This window comes from Diadema antillarum, unplaced genomic scaffold (genome assembly GCF_040938485.1).
Source record: "Diadema antillarum isolate AM-2024a unplaced genomic scaffold, OU_Dant_1.0 seq00001508_RagTag, whole genome shotgun sequence".
NCBI lineage: Eukaryota > Metazoa > Echinodermata > Echinoidea > Diadematoida > Diadematidae > Diadema > Diadema antillarum.
The window spans coordinates 617,548-635,660 of record NW_027272242.1 but is presented as its reverse complement, the minus strand read 5'-3'; the positions used below and the strand labels follow the sequence as shown (position 1 = coordinate 635,660).

Below are 18,113 nucleotides of genomic sequence, written 5' to 3'. Positions count from 1 at the left end.
AGGTTAACAGCAAAGAAGAGCTATATAGAAGCCTCCTCAAAATAGTCTTGCATATTTACGTTGTCATCTTATGGCTGAGTTTCTGTCACCCCCAAAATTTAGATGGGACATCATTAGATTGTAATATTCTAAACCTTTTGAATTGTGATGATCACAATTCTTCTCTCTGACATTGAAAGGTACATTTGTATCTGTCCGTTAAAGAAGGTCAAAATTTTCATGGATCTGCCATGGCCAGGCTACCAGGACAACACACACACACAAAAAGTGTTTTTCAACTAAAACTTCATGTGTGTGATATCTTTGTTGCCCAGCCAACAAAAGAAGAACAGATTTTTACCAAGTTCAACTTAGCAAAATGAAAGGAATGATATGTGTAGATGATGTATTTTTAATTATATTCCCATTATGTACTTCAGCACAATATTCGAAGAGAATGCTGTGCAAAAGGGTTTTACTCTATCCATGGACGAAGGGGCCTCCTCTATCTATGAATAACAGAACAATGTTCACTGGCCAAAGGACATGATGAATAGTTTTTATTAGGAGTTGTACACATTCAAAATCTACATCTAGCCTCCAGAAAAATCCTCGTGCTATTTCATCAGTTTAAAATCCACAATGAGATTGTTTTAATCCATTTACATGATTGTGGCAAAAAGTTTGCGCATCCCTGCGTTTCTTCCTGGTCTTGGTCTGCTAAGTAAAGATGGCATGAACGAAGAGAGTAGTGAAGGTCTCTATGATACAATTCATCCATTATGAACCCGGTCACGGTAGCTGTCCACCAATCATGCCCAATTTGCATTGGCCAGTTGATTGGGTAATAAACGAATCCTCCGCTGAATTCAGGTGTAACCGTAGTAACCCAGCTATAGGGAAATGCCCATCAAACATGATCCCGAGAGCCGGTAGGGTTACAAGCTCTGGGACAATGCTCACACACACACACACACACACACATACCAGTATTGTACACAAAATCTCTACAGGGCAACCTGCAAAGGGTGCATGCACTCCCAGTCTGTAAGGAGGGACCCCAATGCAGGGCTAGCCTGATTTCCATGCTGTTAGATTATGTATGCACTGTGCTCCTGTACCCAATGGCCAAAATGTCAGTTATCAGTTGACTACCAACGTAGACCTGTCTCCTGTGTGTACATTGGCTTCCTTGTCCTACCTCTTCTGTACATGAATGATATGCATAGAGAGCTGATGTGAAACTGTGACCCGATGGATGCAAAGAGTCATTCAGAGTAAATAGTGCTGAAAAATAAAAAAGCCTGTGATTAAGACTATGACTGTAAAATGCTGTAAAAGCTGTTATTTTTGCATACAGATATTTTTTTGAGTGAGGAGGTCACAGACATTTTTTCCAAAATGTTGTTTTTGTGATTTGACACAGAAGCTATCTTAAGTGCACTAATGCCTGTCCATTTACATCACCACTCTATGTGGTCAAGATCAGGTGGCAATATTTTTGTGTGTTATTGTTAAATTTGCGGCCAAAAAGTGCTTCACGAAATTCGTGAAAAATCAAACCCATGTGAAAATAACCGCTTTTACAGTAGTAGTAGGTTTGCAAGAATGAAGAAAAATATGGTATCATTTCAAAAGAATGTTTATAAAATGCATTGTGTCAAAGGGCTCACTAAAGCAGAAGATGTTATAAGGTGTGGCAAGCTTTTATCATATATGCCCATGTTTAGATTGTAATTGTTTCTTGCACTTTGCAGTTTATGTGAATGTGTGGGGGGAAAAAAGTATATATATATATATATATTTTTTTTTTTTTTTTTTTTTTTTTTTGTGATCGATGTACAAGTGATGTAAGGCTGTCATTGACTTTTAGTGAAAAATGTATCCCAGACCAACAGTGCTTTAATCTAAAGTATTCATGAAGCAAGATATGAAATCACTTCTTAAAGGGATCGTATACTTTTGGTTGAGACCTAATTTCAGGTTTCTAACATTTCTTGGTGAGATAATAAGAAACCTCTTATGAAATATGAAAAAGCATGTAATTCCATGAGGAATTCAACGTTTATTTGGTGAAAATTGGTTTTGAAATGGCTGAGATATCCAAGACAGAGCGATTCTGATTAAGTGTGGGACCCACCTTTTATTACGATCGCTTTGTTTTACTTTGTTTTTGGATGTTTCAGTCATTCCAAACCCGATTTTCATCAAATAAACTGAATTCCTCTTAAAATGGTATGCTCTGTACTATTTCATATATGTTTTCTTGGTATCTCGCAAAAAGTTGATTTAAGCCCGATTCTCATCTCCACCAATACTGTACCATCCCTTTATTACCTCTGCCAAGGGGGTAGGTTATGTTTTTGTTACCGTTGGTTCGTTTGTTGGTTAGTTGGTTCGTTCGTTTGTTGGTTGGTTGGTTCGTTCGTTCGTTTGTCCGTGTGCAATTGAAACTTGCAGAAAAGGTTCAGAATGACACAAGTAACAAACGATTAACTGTTGGTAGTGATCCGAGAATTTTTGGGGAATATATGAAGGATTTTGATATTTTGGCAGGTAGGGTTAATGAACTTGGGAGTTCAGGCTGTGCGTACTTGAGGTTTGCATGCGCGCACTAAAGTGCGTGCTCTAGTTTCTGCTAGGATAGGGCGAGGCGCGCCGCACAGCTGAGGGTTTATGGCTTAACAAAGGCTTCTATATTGGAAAATCGGGCGACGCTCAGCACACAATACAATGCATTTAAGTACGTATGGGTGGAAATCACTATATCTCTAACTTTTTGGAAGAACATAACAAGATCAGTGGGACGGTGGAAATGAGCTGCATACTTGGCGGAGGTCTGCGCTCTCAGAGTGCTTCTCTAGTTTATACTAAAATTGCTTCCTATTTACTTTCAGAAAGTAGCAAAGAAATATTACAACACTTTACCTCTTCTGTCATGATCCACTGAAAAATTAGAAAGAATGACAAATGGAAAAGGCATCACCACCTGACCCAACTTTTGAGCGGAGGAATATCATACATACACATTTGTATCTTAAGTTTGGTGAAGATTATGTAGTCCCACATGCTGATATTCATGTTGGTCCTTTCTAGCATGTGTTGATGTGATAAATTTGATAATAATGGTTTTGATAGCACATAGTCCACACAGTCAAGAATATGTAGGACTCTGAATGAATGACCATGAAGAGCACAAGTTACCTTTTTTTTTTTTAAACAGGATAATCTTAATCCATGTCATGGCAACCCATGCAATGGCTGTAAATGTTCTGCACATGTATACAGATGTGAGCTTCTGCTTCCTACTATTGAGCAACAATTGTACACGTGAAAAATAACACAAGTAACATTTCAACAGAGTATACACCAAGGGAGTTTTCCAGATGTTAACCATCAACAAGCAATGTACAGGGAGAAAACTTTGCCAAATTTAAGAGAATTTTACTTTCATAAGCTATCTGTAGATTGTCCTATATCTATATCCTGTGAAACTAAGAAAAAATCCATACTAATCCTCAATTACCCTCAATCTCATTTCTTTCTTTTTCTCTGTTTTTCAAGCTTTGATTCCTTTCTTTTCCATTGTAGATGTAGTGATTGCAAGTATTACATAACATAACCAAATGTGCAGTTATACAGATTCATTTAATAGTTTGGAATTAATGTTCCCATGTCAGAAGCTGAAACAACTCAAGGAAATCATGTGACAGGCTAATTACTGATGAATAGATCAAGGTGGTTTCTGAATTTTCACTGGAACACAGTTACATGTATCTTGGTTTTCTCATAATCTGCCTAAAGGTGCTTTGTCACCCAAATTATGAGAGAGAATATTAGCAAGCATTACACAAATATCTGTCTTGTCAATTGCCCTATTAATGATTTTAAAAAAGAACACAGGTTCCTGTTAAGAGTTTGAGGAATTGTTAAAAGTATTTCTCTACAAGAAATTGTGTGTATTGATGTCAATATGTGTCTGTCTGTGTTCTGTGTGTGTGTGTGTGTGTGGTATAGTATGTATATCATAAAACATTTACAAATCCATTTTCATCAGTGTGGTATTACATATTTGATATTGATGCTGCTGAAAAACAAAGAAAATGATTAAGATTTTGTGATCTCATGATAATATCTTCAGAAATATTTCTTGTTATGTAAGATGTAAGTATCATTGAAAAGATTGTATTTTTTATATTTGATGATGACCTTTAGAAAATTTGAAAATGGCATTTATGTGGTTTTTTTTCATTTAAATTCTACATCTTTCATGTATAGTGTGTGTCTATGTGTGTGTGTACAATATATAATAACATCTTATGTATGTACAGTTGAACCTCTCTTATCCGGCCTCCCTTTATCCGGATCTCTCTATTATACGGACGCAATCTCGCCGTGATTTTTTTTTAATAATTACGGGAGGAAAGGCGGATTCCCAACTCCTTGAGAACTCCTACACAAACACACATGATTTACATGTGTCCGGATACGAGAGGTTCAACTGTCCGTATGCACACACACATACTTTATGTCTGTGTGTGTATAAATAACACGTTGTTGTAGACAATCTTGGCATACAAATATACATGTATACTAGTACAGTACACTCCCGTTATAACGAACACGGTTATAACGAAATTCCGGTTACAACAAAATAAAAATTCAGGCCACAACATCATCACCTCTATATATTTTTATTGTTTATCTGTTGTTATAACGAAATTTCGATATTTAACAAAAGAAAACTGCCGGTCCCGAGGACTTCGGTATAACGGGAGTCCACTGTATACCAGAAAGCAAGAAATTTTCACAAATTGTCACTGGCATTCTATGCATATGAGGTAGACGAGAATTTTCATGTGTATTTCAATTTCACAAATCTTGGCTCTCGCAAAATTCACAAAATTAAAGTGCCCATAACATTCCTCATTTTGCAGTACCAATACAATTCATTCTCTCCACTATACCATCTTTCTCTCCAGTGTGTTTGACTTCCTGGAGACTGAAAATGTGATGTCTGTAGTCCACTATTAGGGAGTGGCCTCTTCACATGTGGGGTGTTAATTTCAGTGCCGGCACCTGTCAAATCACTTGAATCCTCTTACTGGCTGGTCTCGGCCAGATGCTCGTTAGATCGATGGGGCAAATTGTACGGTTTTTTGCCATGTGCCAGAGAATTCTAGGCGGCACCCATCTGAACAGGGCACCACATCTCGTCGTATGAGAGTGATATGTACATGTAGCAAAGATGCATGCACAGTGAACTGAAGACATACTTCCCTACATTTCACATACGTTATGCATGTGTTGATGTATGCATCAGCTTCTTTGTGACCAGTAATGAGTAAATTAGCTCGGTGCTCTGCTTGGTTAGCCATGTTCTAAGACAAGACAGTCTTTCCATTATCTAGGGATGTTGTTTTTATTTTTCATGTTTGAGGGATGTAGTAAGAGAGGAAAAAGTCATCTTGTTTTTGCCATTTGGCTTTATCAGTCTGTGTGTACACTGGCATGTGAGTGTTCCTTGATATAGCCCTGCATGGATCACCCATTGAATTATGGAGTGCATTCTGGTGTGCGGTCGGCTCACGTGCAGATGCGCAATATGCCATTAGGGAGGATATTGCAACGGACGCATCATGCCATATTCATGAGGAGAATAAGGAGTGGAAAGCAAATTGACATGATTTGAACTAGCTTTCCGTAAGCTGGAATGTGTGTATTAGTGTATGTACAGTATATGTGTGTGTGTGTGTGTGTGTGTGTGTGTGTGTGTGTGTGTGAAAGAGACAGGAGAGAGACGGAGAGAAGAAATGAAGACAGGGAGGAGGGAGAGAGGGGGAGAGACAGAGAAAAGGGGTATTGAGGGAGAATGAGAGAGAGAAATGAGGGATGGAGAGAGAGGGCTGTTGGTACACAGTGTACATTATGCTGAGGCTCTGATGTGATCTGATTTTACACACTATCAAAGTCATATTTCACCCCGTGCCTAGTCAGAGAGTCAGACAGATACATGATGACATTTGAAGCCATCCTTCATGTGTTTCGGCATATTTGCTCACTGTGTGTGCACATCACATGTTAGTTTAGATAGAGAGGCTGCGATGCCTCTCAGATGCAAGGTAATTTGAACGATGACTACAATGTACATGTGTAGGGACAGTAGTTTGCATTCATCTTTGGCACTTCCCAAGTGCACTGGTCAAGCGGCTACTTACAGCAAGTACCACGATTTGTGACGACGATGTGAATGTGTGATTCCTAGTCATACCAGAGTAGGATAACATTATTTATTATATCCCTCATGTAAAGCTTCTTGCCATAGGATTGTACAGAGCACGAACATGGTGTAGTTTTACTAGCTAGCTACGAGCAGCTGGATGCGGTGTAATTGGTTACTAGCCAGCTTCCAGCGGGATATAGTACTTTTGGGAATCCACGATCTGCACCCAATTGTGATTGTGTGATCGATATCAACATTTCTCACTTAAGAATGTACGCAGTGCGCGTAGTAGCGATACTTTTGAGCGACAGTCCTGTGCGTGGCCTGTAGCTAGCGCTATAAAGCTAGCAGCGCTTTGAAATTGCGCGACGGCATTACAGAAATCTGTGGTGCGATGGCGTGTGTGTGTGTGTAGACGTAGACCATTCGTTAGTGTGATCAATGCAGTTCAGCTCATTATTGACAAAGTGACTGCGCTTCAAGTAACGGAGGAATGATTGCAGCAGAAGGACACCATATATCAGACCAGGTACGAATTAGGAATGATTATACTAAAAGCGATTTTGAAGACGATGTGGGTAACCAAGCCGCTTTAGACCTACTTCTAACGCTAAACGTAGTCCTGGACCTCCTCGATCTTTCGGAGTTTTGCACGCTGTAGTGTAGCTCGTGTGTAGGAACCAGCGGTGTCGTTCGCTACGCGCTGCACGCACTGCTGCTGCACTGCCACTGCTACGGCCTAACGTTAGATTTAACGTCAGGAAACCTGCACATTTTTCCAAAAGAGAACCATCATCACTCAGTAAAATGCTCGAGAGGGATATAAAACAAATATCGCATCTCCCTCTGCAGCAGTCGATATTTGTATACTAGATTCTGAGACACATATAGTAGATAGCATTGAATTGGAACACTGACTGTACCATGCATGCATGTATGCAGAGGTTTAGAAATAGAGTGAAGAAGACACACCATGTCAGATTGTCGGCAATGGTTCACAAATTGTCTTTCGTTGTGGGTTAAAGGGGATGGCTAGTAAATGATCAGTGGGAATCAGTGGGAATGCTGGGAGAGGATTGTTCCAATCCTTGTGGGATTCATTTAAGAGTACATTATATATCTATTGTTGTGTGAAAATTATTTGCTTCAGAATGGTCTCATATTCGAGTAATGTGCAGTTTAATGTTTCCGTTAACGGCCTGTTAACGATCGCCCCGTCACTGTACAGGCATGCAAACCTGGAAACATTAAACTGCACATTACTCGAATATGAGACCATTCTGAAGCAAATAATTTTCACACAACAATAGATATATAATGTACTCTTAAGTAAAATCCACAAGGATTGGAACAATCATCCCCCAGCATTCCCACTGATTCCCACTGATCAGTTATTAGCCATCCCCTTTCAGCCATGTTACAACAACACATTTATGGACAATTCAACCTTTTGTCTTGTTGGACACATACTTCTGTTTCACTTTCAAGTGTGACCTTAGTCAAAGTGTGAGTGGACATGATTTACACGTACCGCAATGAGATGTGTATCAGACACTTGCTAATGTATAGTGTCCATTTCCTTAAACCATGGCTTTAGTTTTAATACACAAAAAAAGTCCTATGCATATTATGCAGGATTCATGACACCTTATGTCCGAAAAAGGTCAAGATTTGGTGGCCGAAGGCATATTGAACTCGACATTCTGAACTAACTGTGGCTAGAAAAATGAGCAGTAGATTGGATACCATGTACAATGTATATCAGAAAATGGAAGTGAGCATTTTACTTAGTTCCTCTCAAATCTTTGGACAGATTCATTTGAAAGCTCTTTTATGTAATAGTGAATGTGATTATTTTGTTTTCAGTATTAATGTTAAAAGTTTTCAGGACTTGTACTTTGGTGAGGTCTTATAGATGAAAATGCACATAATATACCAAAAATGTTTATGATCAGTTCATGCCCAATAAGTGAAAGTGTATAAGGACTTTATACAGCCTTTTAAGCAACGACAACCCACTGCATTTTTCATCTTGTTACACAACAATCATTCAGGCCCAATTTATTATTTGAGGCATGAGGATTTTTAATGTAGAGTATTGCTCTAAGTACAGCTCATTTGCACATGTATGCCAATCAGAGAACGAAAACTGACAAAAATATTGAACAGTGTCACTTGCATTTCAATCACTTGCACTACAAACACACAGATGTGTAGCTATAGGTGGATGGATTGGTAGATAGATAGATAGATAGGTAAAATTATAAAATAATAGATACACGTTGTAGATAGGTATATGTTTGTGCATATTGAGACAGAGAGTTGGGATTACAGGGCCTGTATCGCACAAAGAGTGCATTTTTTCACACATCAAACCAAATGTGCGTGGGTCCTGAATTCAACAAAATGAAGGCATTACCATGTTTACAATCATGCGCGTATTCTTTTGTTGGAAATGTTTTTTAGGGTTCTAGGATTAAGAAGCTTTCACTTCAGACAGATGACATGACACCACGCAGTACCGCCAATCTTTTGTTTATAGAATGCTTTCACCAGTGGTGTATCCATCCAATGGAGTAATATGATCTATGAGGCATACTAAGCAGGCAAAGAGGTTTGTGAAACCACAACACTCCAGTCCTAGTTTATATAATGAACATTTATAGGAGGCACATGTATGTATCCAACACTGAGCTTGCCTGTAGACACACGTTCACTGAGTATGAGGTGCCGATATTTTGCTGGCTTAAATTCACACAACATACTGTAAAACGAGGAATGTTCATGTGCATTTTAATTTCGCAAATTTCGCAAGAGCCAAGAGTCACGAAATTAAAATTGCACGCGAACGTTCTTGTCTACACTATATGCATTGAATGTTAAAGGCAACTTGCGAAAATTTCATGCCGCGAAAAAAGGCTGTTGGCTCCAATTCGCGAAAATTTCACGATGCGAAAATATTGTGTTTTACAGTAGTCATTTGATGTTATTTATTCAAGTATGTATGTGTGGTCTAGAATTAATGGAGCATACATGTACCATTAGCAGTCATTGTTTTCAAGCACAAACAAAAGAAATTGAAACTGTTTATGCCCTATGTTGTGAAGCTGGTACAACGAAAGGATGTGGTATTCTTATTTTCAACAATCTACTGTACCTGGTACATCTCTGTTTAGTTATTTGATGAACACTCATACCCCATTCTATCTAGGTCAGTCTTTTCCTTTCTACTTCCTGTCTTGTCTCCCATTTTCCTTAGTTTTAAACAAATAATACAAACGTGCATCCACACACATGCACACACTCATAAGCAAATGTATGGGAAACTTTACAGAATGATTTGTGTGTATATCACATTGAGGTTGCCTCAGTGTGTTTGTACAAAAATGTTCTCGTTTGGCACAAATGATAATTGAGTGGTTTCCACTATTAAATTAGACCATAGTAACTTTTGTTTTGTTCTATTCCCTAGTTGTGTATTTGTGTTGTATGTGTATTGTATGTTGTAGAGTACTTGTACCTGTAGTTATCAGTGAATAAACGTGTTATGTACTCTTCCATGTAGTATACAAAGTACAGCTTAAAGGCACAAGGGTAAAATAAATTGGGGGGGGGGACCATTCTCTTTCAGAGGGGTTTGACCACGCCCCTGCCCTTGGAAACAGGTAGTTTGTTCTCTCAGGCCTCAATTGCAATGAGCCAGAATATAATTGCAAGGCAATTCTGTTTCTCTGCATGGAAGGATTGGGTTGAGTGTCTTCTCAACCTTTTTTTTAGCCTGAGGCCCACTTTGACTCCTACAAATGTTTTTGAGGCCCAGTTAGACACCAAAAAAAAAAAAAAAAAAAAATTCCAGTTTTGGCCAACGTTGTGGTCCAGCTGTGACAGCTTTGTGGCCCAGCGGTAGAGAAGCACGTTCTTAGAGGAAATCTATGCTGATATTAAGTCTGTCTCACTGTGTAAACACATCTTGCATCATGCATGTCACTGAAGCAGGCTAAAATGTACAGTCCTGAGTGATCATTTAAATGCTTTTAAGCATGTGAAGTTAATATACAACTGTTAATGTTACTGATTAGATCTCTGTTTCATCATCCATGACATTGATATTCATGCTTTATGCAAGCTTCAAAACTGAGCTCTGACACAAATCTGAGTTTAAAGACTGGCATTTAGAATGTGCTCACGTACAACCGCTGGTTTTCATTTCAGGAACGTGGATGTCTCTGTGACATTTTTTTATGGTGAGAATTCTTATCTTTGGGGAAGCTATCTTGTTCTAAGTAGGCAGCGACACAACTTCCTAAATGAAAACTAGATAATGTTATGTAAACTGATATCACAAAGAACGTGAGAAAGTTTACTTACATGATAATGTATGAACACAGAGATGGGCATATCTCTATCGATGAGATTAGGACAACGTTTTGTGTTCTATTTTGTGTTCATGTATGATGACACAATATCACTTGACTGTACACATTTTGGTCTTTAAGGGCTCCTATTCTTTACATCACTTGTAGGTGTATTAAGTGATGATTTATAAGCGATCATCCAAGAATAACAACAAAAGTTTTGCAATATCCTCTATTTTGTGTGTTTTGGTGTATGTTTGTTGTGGTGGTGTTGTGTGTGGTTTTTTTTTTTTGTTTTGTTTTTTTTTGGGGGGGGGGGGTAGTGAAGCTGGATGTTGATGATTTCCAGTGATAACAAGTTGGCTAGTGGGTCAATATGTATCACTTTATTCATCACAGTACACCATCATCTCAAAGATGAATTTGTATTTATTGGAATAATGGAAAGAGTTCTTATTTTGGTATATGGTCCACTTCTCTGTCAGCTCTTCACATGAACTTTTATCAATCTGATGTGATATGTTTGGATATATTGCACCCTCTTTCTCATCACAAAGTATCCTAGTTATCAAGACTAGCCCTGTGTTATGTTGTAGGGTACAACAGTGAGGACCACTATTGATTTCTCACCAACCCGTTCATCAATTATTTACATGTCAGCATCAAAGAGTTGTTTGTAGGGGCCCCTTGAATGTATGAACATGTGCCTACAGTTCGGCCTAGCTACAATGCTTCAATATCTGTATTTCTGTGGCTTAGTGCCCGGGAACCCAGGCTACTCTCTTTTTCCTCAAGGATATGTTTTACGTGGGTCTTTTGTGGGTTTTTTGTTTTTGTTTTGTTATTTTGTTGATCATTTTTGCAGCTTAGTATCAAGATATATTTAGCTTGGCATGTATGTAAGTCAGCAGTAGATCATTGCCAATAACGCTGAGCAGATATTGTCAGATTTACATAGTTGCTGGTTTCGGGGTGCTATGTAATGTGTGGCAAACAAACGGCCTATGATGAGGTCAAAGAGATTCACAGACTCATCTCCCCAGTATCGGTCTCATAATGGAATTGCACATCAGGAGAAACCAGCTGAAATTTGTCTTGAATGATCAACCATGCAGTGCCACCTCCTTGTAATTTTACTTTTTCTACTTTAGTATCATCACTATTTTTTTCCACTGAACAAAAGGGAGGATATGAAAGTACAATAAGGTACCAGGTACAACATGCAGATTGCCATTTTGGTACTGAGGTTTATATATTATACAGATAGATAGATAGATAGATAGATAGATAGATAGATAGATAGATAGGTATAGATAGATAGATAGATAGTTAGATTAGATAGATAGATAGATAGATCCATAGATAGATAGATAGATTATGAAAGAAAATTGTCAATTGTGTGAGGTGAGGCTGGTAAAGTTAGACTCAGATATATCAGTTTATGGAGCTCTTTTAGAAGTGATTGGGAGGAGGATGGGTTTATGAGATTACAATCAGCAACATACATAAAGGTTAGACTGGTATAGACATCAGTCACTTTGTATGGCTACAGTATATGTCACTGCGATGTTGTGGATGTCAATACCCACTGTACAATCAAGGGTACTAATGTGCACACAGCTTTGTGTCAAAGTCATTGACATAGACTTTGTGCGTGTTCTGACTGATGTTCACATACATACTTACAGCTGTTCCAGTGTTAGTCAAGGTCAAATGTATAGGTCCATGTGATGCCTCAAGGGTTGCTACGACTAAAGCAGGTACTGTATGTGCCATATATTTAGCTAATAGTCTAAATTTTTGCGAATCGGGAATTCCCGATGATTTTGCGAGTGGTTAAATTCTTGATTTTGGAGTACTGTACTGAATGAATGGAGAAATGTGCGTCACATTCATATCGGGAGCTTAGTCATTATTTTTGTGTGTCTTTAATTTCGCGAATAGCACCTGACTCGCAAAAATAAAAACCTCGCAAAATATTTGCAGTATGCAGTGTGTACATATAGGCCCTAGGTATGTGAATATCATGATGGGACTCCACATCTAGGATCACACTGTCTGTGACGACTTGTATAGTGATGAAGGGAAGGAAATACAGATCTATGGAAGTAGGAAGTAGGCCCTACTCCTCTGCTGTAGCACTATACACTAATATTCTGTCGTATGCCAAGTGCGCAGTGAGGCTAGACAGGAGATCAGCTCTACCTAAAGGGGGGAGGGGGGTAGGGGAGTGGAGTGGAAAGGGACCGAGAGTTTGGGAATTCAGGTGTGAGACGGAAACGTTGACAGTGTATTCAGCCAACTGACAGGTAGCAGCGCCATGATTAACCCTGAGTCGAATCAGAAGAAAGGGCAGGCAGCTGTGCTGATTTAGTGAAAGAGTGCCTCTCTCCCATGTATTATCGTATCTCTCCCATAGTCCTTCCATAATGGGTCAAAACCAAGTGTGCTGGTATATTTTAAAGGGGCTGTACAGTACTGGTTGAGGTGGTGATTCATGTTTTGAACATTCCTCAGTGAGATAATGAGAAACCTCTTATGAAATATGAAAGAGCATGTAATTTCAAGAAGGATTCAACGTTTATTTGATGAAAATTGGCTTTCAAATGGCTGAGTTATCCCAAAAAGTGATAATAATAAAAGGCGACAGGCCACGCCTTTTATTAGGACCTCTTTGTTTCACCTTGTTTTTGGATATCTCAGCCATTTCAAAATGGATTTTTATCAAATAAACTTTTGATACCCCTTAAAATTGCGTGCTCTCTGACATCTCATAGAGTGGTTTCTGAATATCTTGCAAAACATTAAAAGCTTAATCCTCACCTCGACCAGAACTGTACACACCCTTTAACATATTTTTTGCTTTCCTTCCCTCCTTCCCTTTCTTGTCGGAACCCCAATATTCTGTGAGGAAGAATTCATTGCCTGTATCTAGTGTACTGTGATAATCTTATTGGAAGTAACTTGTGTTTGGTATTATGGAGATAATATCTTTTCTAATTGTGATGCATATATTTCAAAGATGCAGTAGCTTCAGTGTTAAGTGTCAACAGTCATTATGCTTATATATGTCAGTATAATTTGATCCTTTTTGGTGCTCTTCAGGATTAATTTACTATCTATGGAATAATCTGATACCCTACAATTATGCAATATTCTAATGTAAGCACAGTACAAATTATCTGCAAGTACTGTACATGATGCAATTTCTTAAGGAGTCAAAAATTATGGCTTATTGCATTTGACAAATGCCTGTAAATGTGGTTAGTAATTACAACTGCTTTTTATAACTCTAAATTCCTATATACAGAAAAATCGTAACAGACCTTGTGCATTCAAAATTGTATAAATTGCACAAGCTCTCATGTAGTTTTGATAATAGGGAATCACAACATTCAACAGAAGTTAGGTGTTTTTTTGTTTTTTTTTAAGAAACATGCAATGCCAAACATTACTTGCACAAATGTGATACTAGTGTTATTTTTCATCACAAAAGTATTTTCTGCATCATGCTGTTCCAACTTTGTTCTGAAGCAGGCTCTTTGTCAAATTTCTTTGTGGACACGTACCAGATTTATAATCTCTCATGTTGAGCATGAAAGCACAAGCTTTTGCTGTTCTCAGCTTGTCTAGGACGTTTCCAGAGGACTATAAAAATATATTTACAATGTAGACATGCAAACTTGTTTGCGAAGAGTTTGAAAGGAAATTGTTATGTTAGCTGTTCCTCCTAAAAGATCTTTGAATGTCACCAGTTTTTTTTCTGGGTCTAGCCCTCTGAGGATAGTTTTCCAAATAAAGAGAGAAGGTTAAATATTGTTTCAGTCATGTTGTGCATTCTTGCTTTGCTATATTTTGTCTATAGATGCTGATTGTACTGACTGTGAGCATCAGTTTTTGCCCACAGAGTGTTTTGGGCCAGTCCCACTTGCATGAAATACCAAAATGTTTCTCTTTTATAGGCGAGTTAATTGGAAGGATCTCTGGCAGTCAATTTATGTGTTGTAGCTCGTCCTCCTGTGCACAGATAGGGAGGAATATTTATCGTGCATAAAGTCCACAGTGCTCTCACAAGTCTACCTCTATAGTTCTGGTTTATTACTGGTAACCCTTTCATGACTACTACCTTAAGGTGCCCTTGCTATCTTGCACCACAGTCTTGCCCTTGAGATTGGAAGGGTTTAATGAATAGATAAAAGGCTAACATGACATGGTTAGTGGTATACATTGTGAGAGATCTCTCTGCAGTTGAAGAAAAAAAACTGCAAGATGTCGTAACCATCAACTAAGGAAATGTGCCGTTTCTGGCGGGTGGAAATGCACCGTGGGATTGGCTTCGAAATCACCAGTCATTATTTGCTCTGCCTCTTTTTGATATTTATTTGCGTCTGTGGCCTCCGTACCCGTGGCACCTGCTGGAGGTAGACACACCCATTGGTTGGCAGAACCAGATTACCACACATGCAATTAAGTCTGTGCCATCATCTTTCAGAGACGAGATCTTACCCTGGAGCAATTGACCAAAGTCCAAGTACACCCAGCCTTCTTTTTTTTTTTTCCCCTCGCCGAGGACAATGAGAGGCCGGATGGTTAGAGATTTGCAACTGTTCATCAATCTGTATCGAAGATGATAGCATGGCTTTAGTCTGTCAGTGTAGTCTTTTCCATTCAGATTCAAGGCATTGACGACGACAAGCATAAGCATAAGGAGCGGCAAGGTATTAAGCATGCCATGCGTAGATTTGTGTCATTTGGAGTTATAATACTTTTTTGATGCTGACTGAACATAAAGAGTACCACAATCTTATACCAAATAGGGTCCAAATGAGTAGTGGAAAAAAAAACAAAGACTAAACACCATCAAATTTCAGGATATCTCATGTGTTTGCGATTCAGTGATGTTTATGCTCATAGAAATTACTGTAAAAATGTTGCTCTTGCCACCATGGTTCTTGTAATATATTGTATAATGAAATCTTGATTTATAGCTACTGGCCTGATAACACATTACCTCAGTGCACACTATTTCTTTCATGCCTTTGTTATCCATTTGTATTCTTGTGGAGTGTTTACCCAACTACATCTGTATCATTTTTACCTGTATTTATAAATCAGTATCATTGATCAGATACTGTTGTATTTATTTTGACTAGAACAGTGTAATACAGCTTATAGCAAAAAATACTCAACATATTGTCTAAGTGTTGAACCAGGATATCCCTATTTTGTTGTTCTTTTGACAGGTAGGTTTCAGATAAAGTGTGATGATAGGGCTTCATAGAAGTTTGGGGGTTAGGATAGTTGAAGGTAAACACATCCTTTAGCACATTTTTAGTGGCCCAAAGATGAAGACGTTTGATATTCTGTAGCAGTGACGTACTGCGGTGAAAAGTCAAATATATGATAATGGGTGCTGTTCGTTATTCCAAAGGTTCGCTATTCCGAAGGGTCGTTATTCCGAAGGGTCGTTAATCCGAAACACGCAATTCCCTATACCTAGAGGTTCGTTAATCCGAAAATGAAAAAGGGTTCGTTAATCCAAAAATTTGTGGCGTTATTCCGAAGGTTCGTTATTCCGAAGATTGGTTAATCCGAAAATGAAATTCGGAACAATGAACCTTCGGAATAATGAATCTTAGGAATAAAGAGCCTTCGGAATAACAAACCTTCGGAATAACGAGCTGTAACCCAGGGTCGTCCACAACTTGAAATTTTGGCATGTTGCAAGCTCAGAATCTGAGAATATTGCAGAAATTGAATATGCGCGGAGCGCACACGATGAGTACGTAGTACGCAATATTTTGCTGCTTATCTCTCTTTGTGCTGCTTACATTCAATGTTCTCTCTCATGTTTTGCACACAAATATCTAAAGTACCTGGTAGTTTGATGTTTCTTATGTTATGCACATGTTTTGCACATTTTTGAATACTTTTACTTTGAGCTTGTTGCAAATTCTTGAGGATGTTGCATAGCATGTTGCTGGCTTTTTAGGATGTTGCACAAGAATTTTAGCATGTTGCAGCGACATGCTAAAACCCCTCGTGGACCACCCTGGTAACCGATAATTACAATATTCATGAGGTATGTTAGCTGCCACAAAGTCTGTCTGTTCCAAACCTGTATCTACTGTTGTAGTTTACAAAGAATGCAACAATATGCCTGACAATGTTCTTGTGTGAGTGTAATAGTTCACTGTTTATTCATAAAGATTTTCAGTAATCTGCGTCCTCATACATGTATGTCCAAGGCAGACTGTCAGATGTAATGGTGTCATCATGGTTTTGAGAGAATATATGGTTTTAGTTTTACTGAACATAAAATGGCATTGCAGTGCCTTCAACAAAAGAGAAAGATGCCATGTGCCTCTGCATACATACAATTTATAGGGTACTGTATACGCCATATATTTCGCGAGTCTAAATTTTTCACGAATTGGGAATTCCCAACGATTTCGCGAGTGGTTAAATTCGCAATCATGGAGTCCTGTACTGAACGGAGAAATGTACATGCGTACGTCACATCTACATCGGGATCAGAGTCAATATTTTCGTGTGTTTTTAATTTCGCCAATAGCACCTGACTCGCGAAATTCGCGAAAAATAAAAACCTCACGAAATATTCAGCGTATACACTCATCATGTGATGTACCCATATATTAAACAAGCTGCTAAATCTGTCACAGTGCAATTCTTTGTACTGGAAAGAACTGCAAGGTAATGTTGCTTGAGAATGGGTACATGTATCACACTTCAAGCAGCTGGCTTGTGTCCTGTGCATGATGCAATTTGCAGTGGCATGACTCTACAAGGTTACTTCGGGGGGGGGGGGGGTTTGTCAACTCATATAGGGTCAGTTCCAAATGCTTGTTCTTCATGCTGTCAGGACAGCTTGTGTACTCAGTTATCTTACTTCGTGGTCATGAATGTGCTGGCAGATGCAATAATTGTACTGCAGAATTACAAAACAGTGTCATGGATTCTTCGATGACTGATTGTATTTCCTGATGACGACTCGTGCATTCCTCAAGAATTGCATTGGATCTTATGATGAAATAGTCTGGACTCAATTGAAATAGACCTCAATTTCCATACTTTGTCTGCAAGTGAGACAAGGTCAGATATTGTTTCCTCATTTTTATTTGTTTTTTTTTTATTATTATTATTTTTTTACATGAGGGAGCTTCTGCTCCAGCTTTCAATGAACAAACAGGAATTCAATCAAACAATTTATCATATTGACCTTTCGCCATATCTTATATCCAGCTAATGTTTCTCTCTGAAGTCCCCTGCGAGCCACTGGGTCCTGCTGTACCAGTGATATATTTTTTCATGATCTGTGGACCGATTTGACCTGGCAGAAAATCCGCCATTACAGTGCCCTCCCGTGGTAACAAACTCAGTTATAACGAAATTCCTGTTACAACGTAGTGAAAATTAAGGCCGCAACATTATCCAGTCTATGTATTTTATTGTTTATTTGTTTGGTTATAACAAAAGTTCGATATAACGAAAGAAAACTGCTGGTCCCAAGGACTTTAAAGGGAGCCCACTGTACT

At 38.5% G+C, this 18,113-nt stretch overlaps 1 protein-coding gene across 2 annotated transcripts in view; it reads left to right on the top strand.

Annotated features, from left to right (window-relative positions):
- The window catches only part of LOC139710197 (casein kinase I-like), a 91,747-nt gene that overhangs the window by 26,435 nt on the left and 47,199 nt on the right, over positions 1 to 18,113 (top strand). The window lies entirely within an intron of this gene.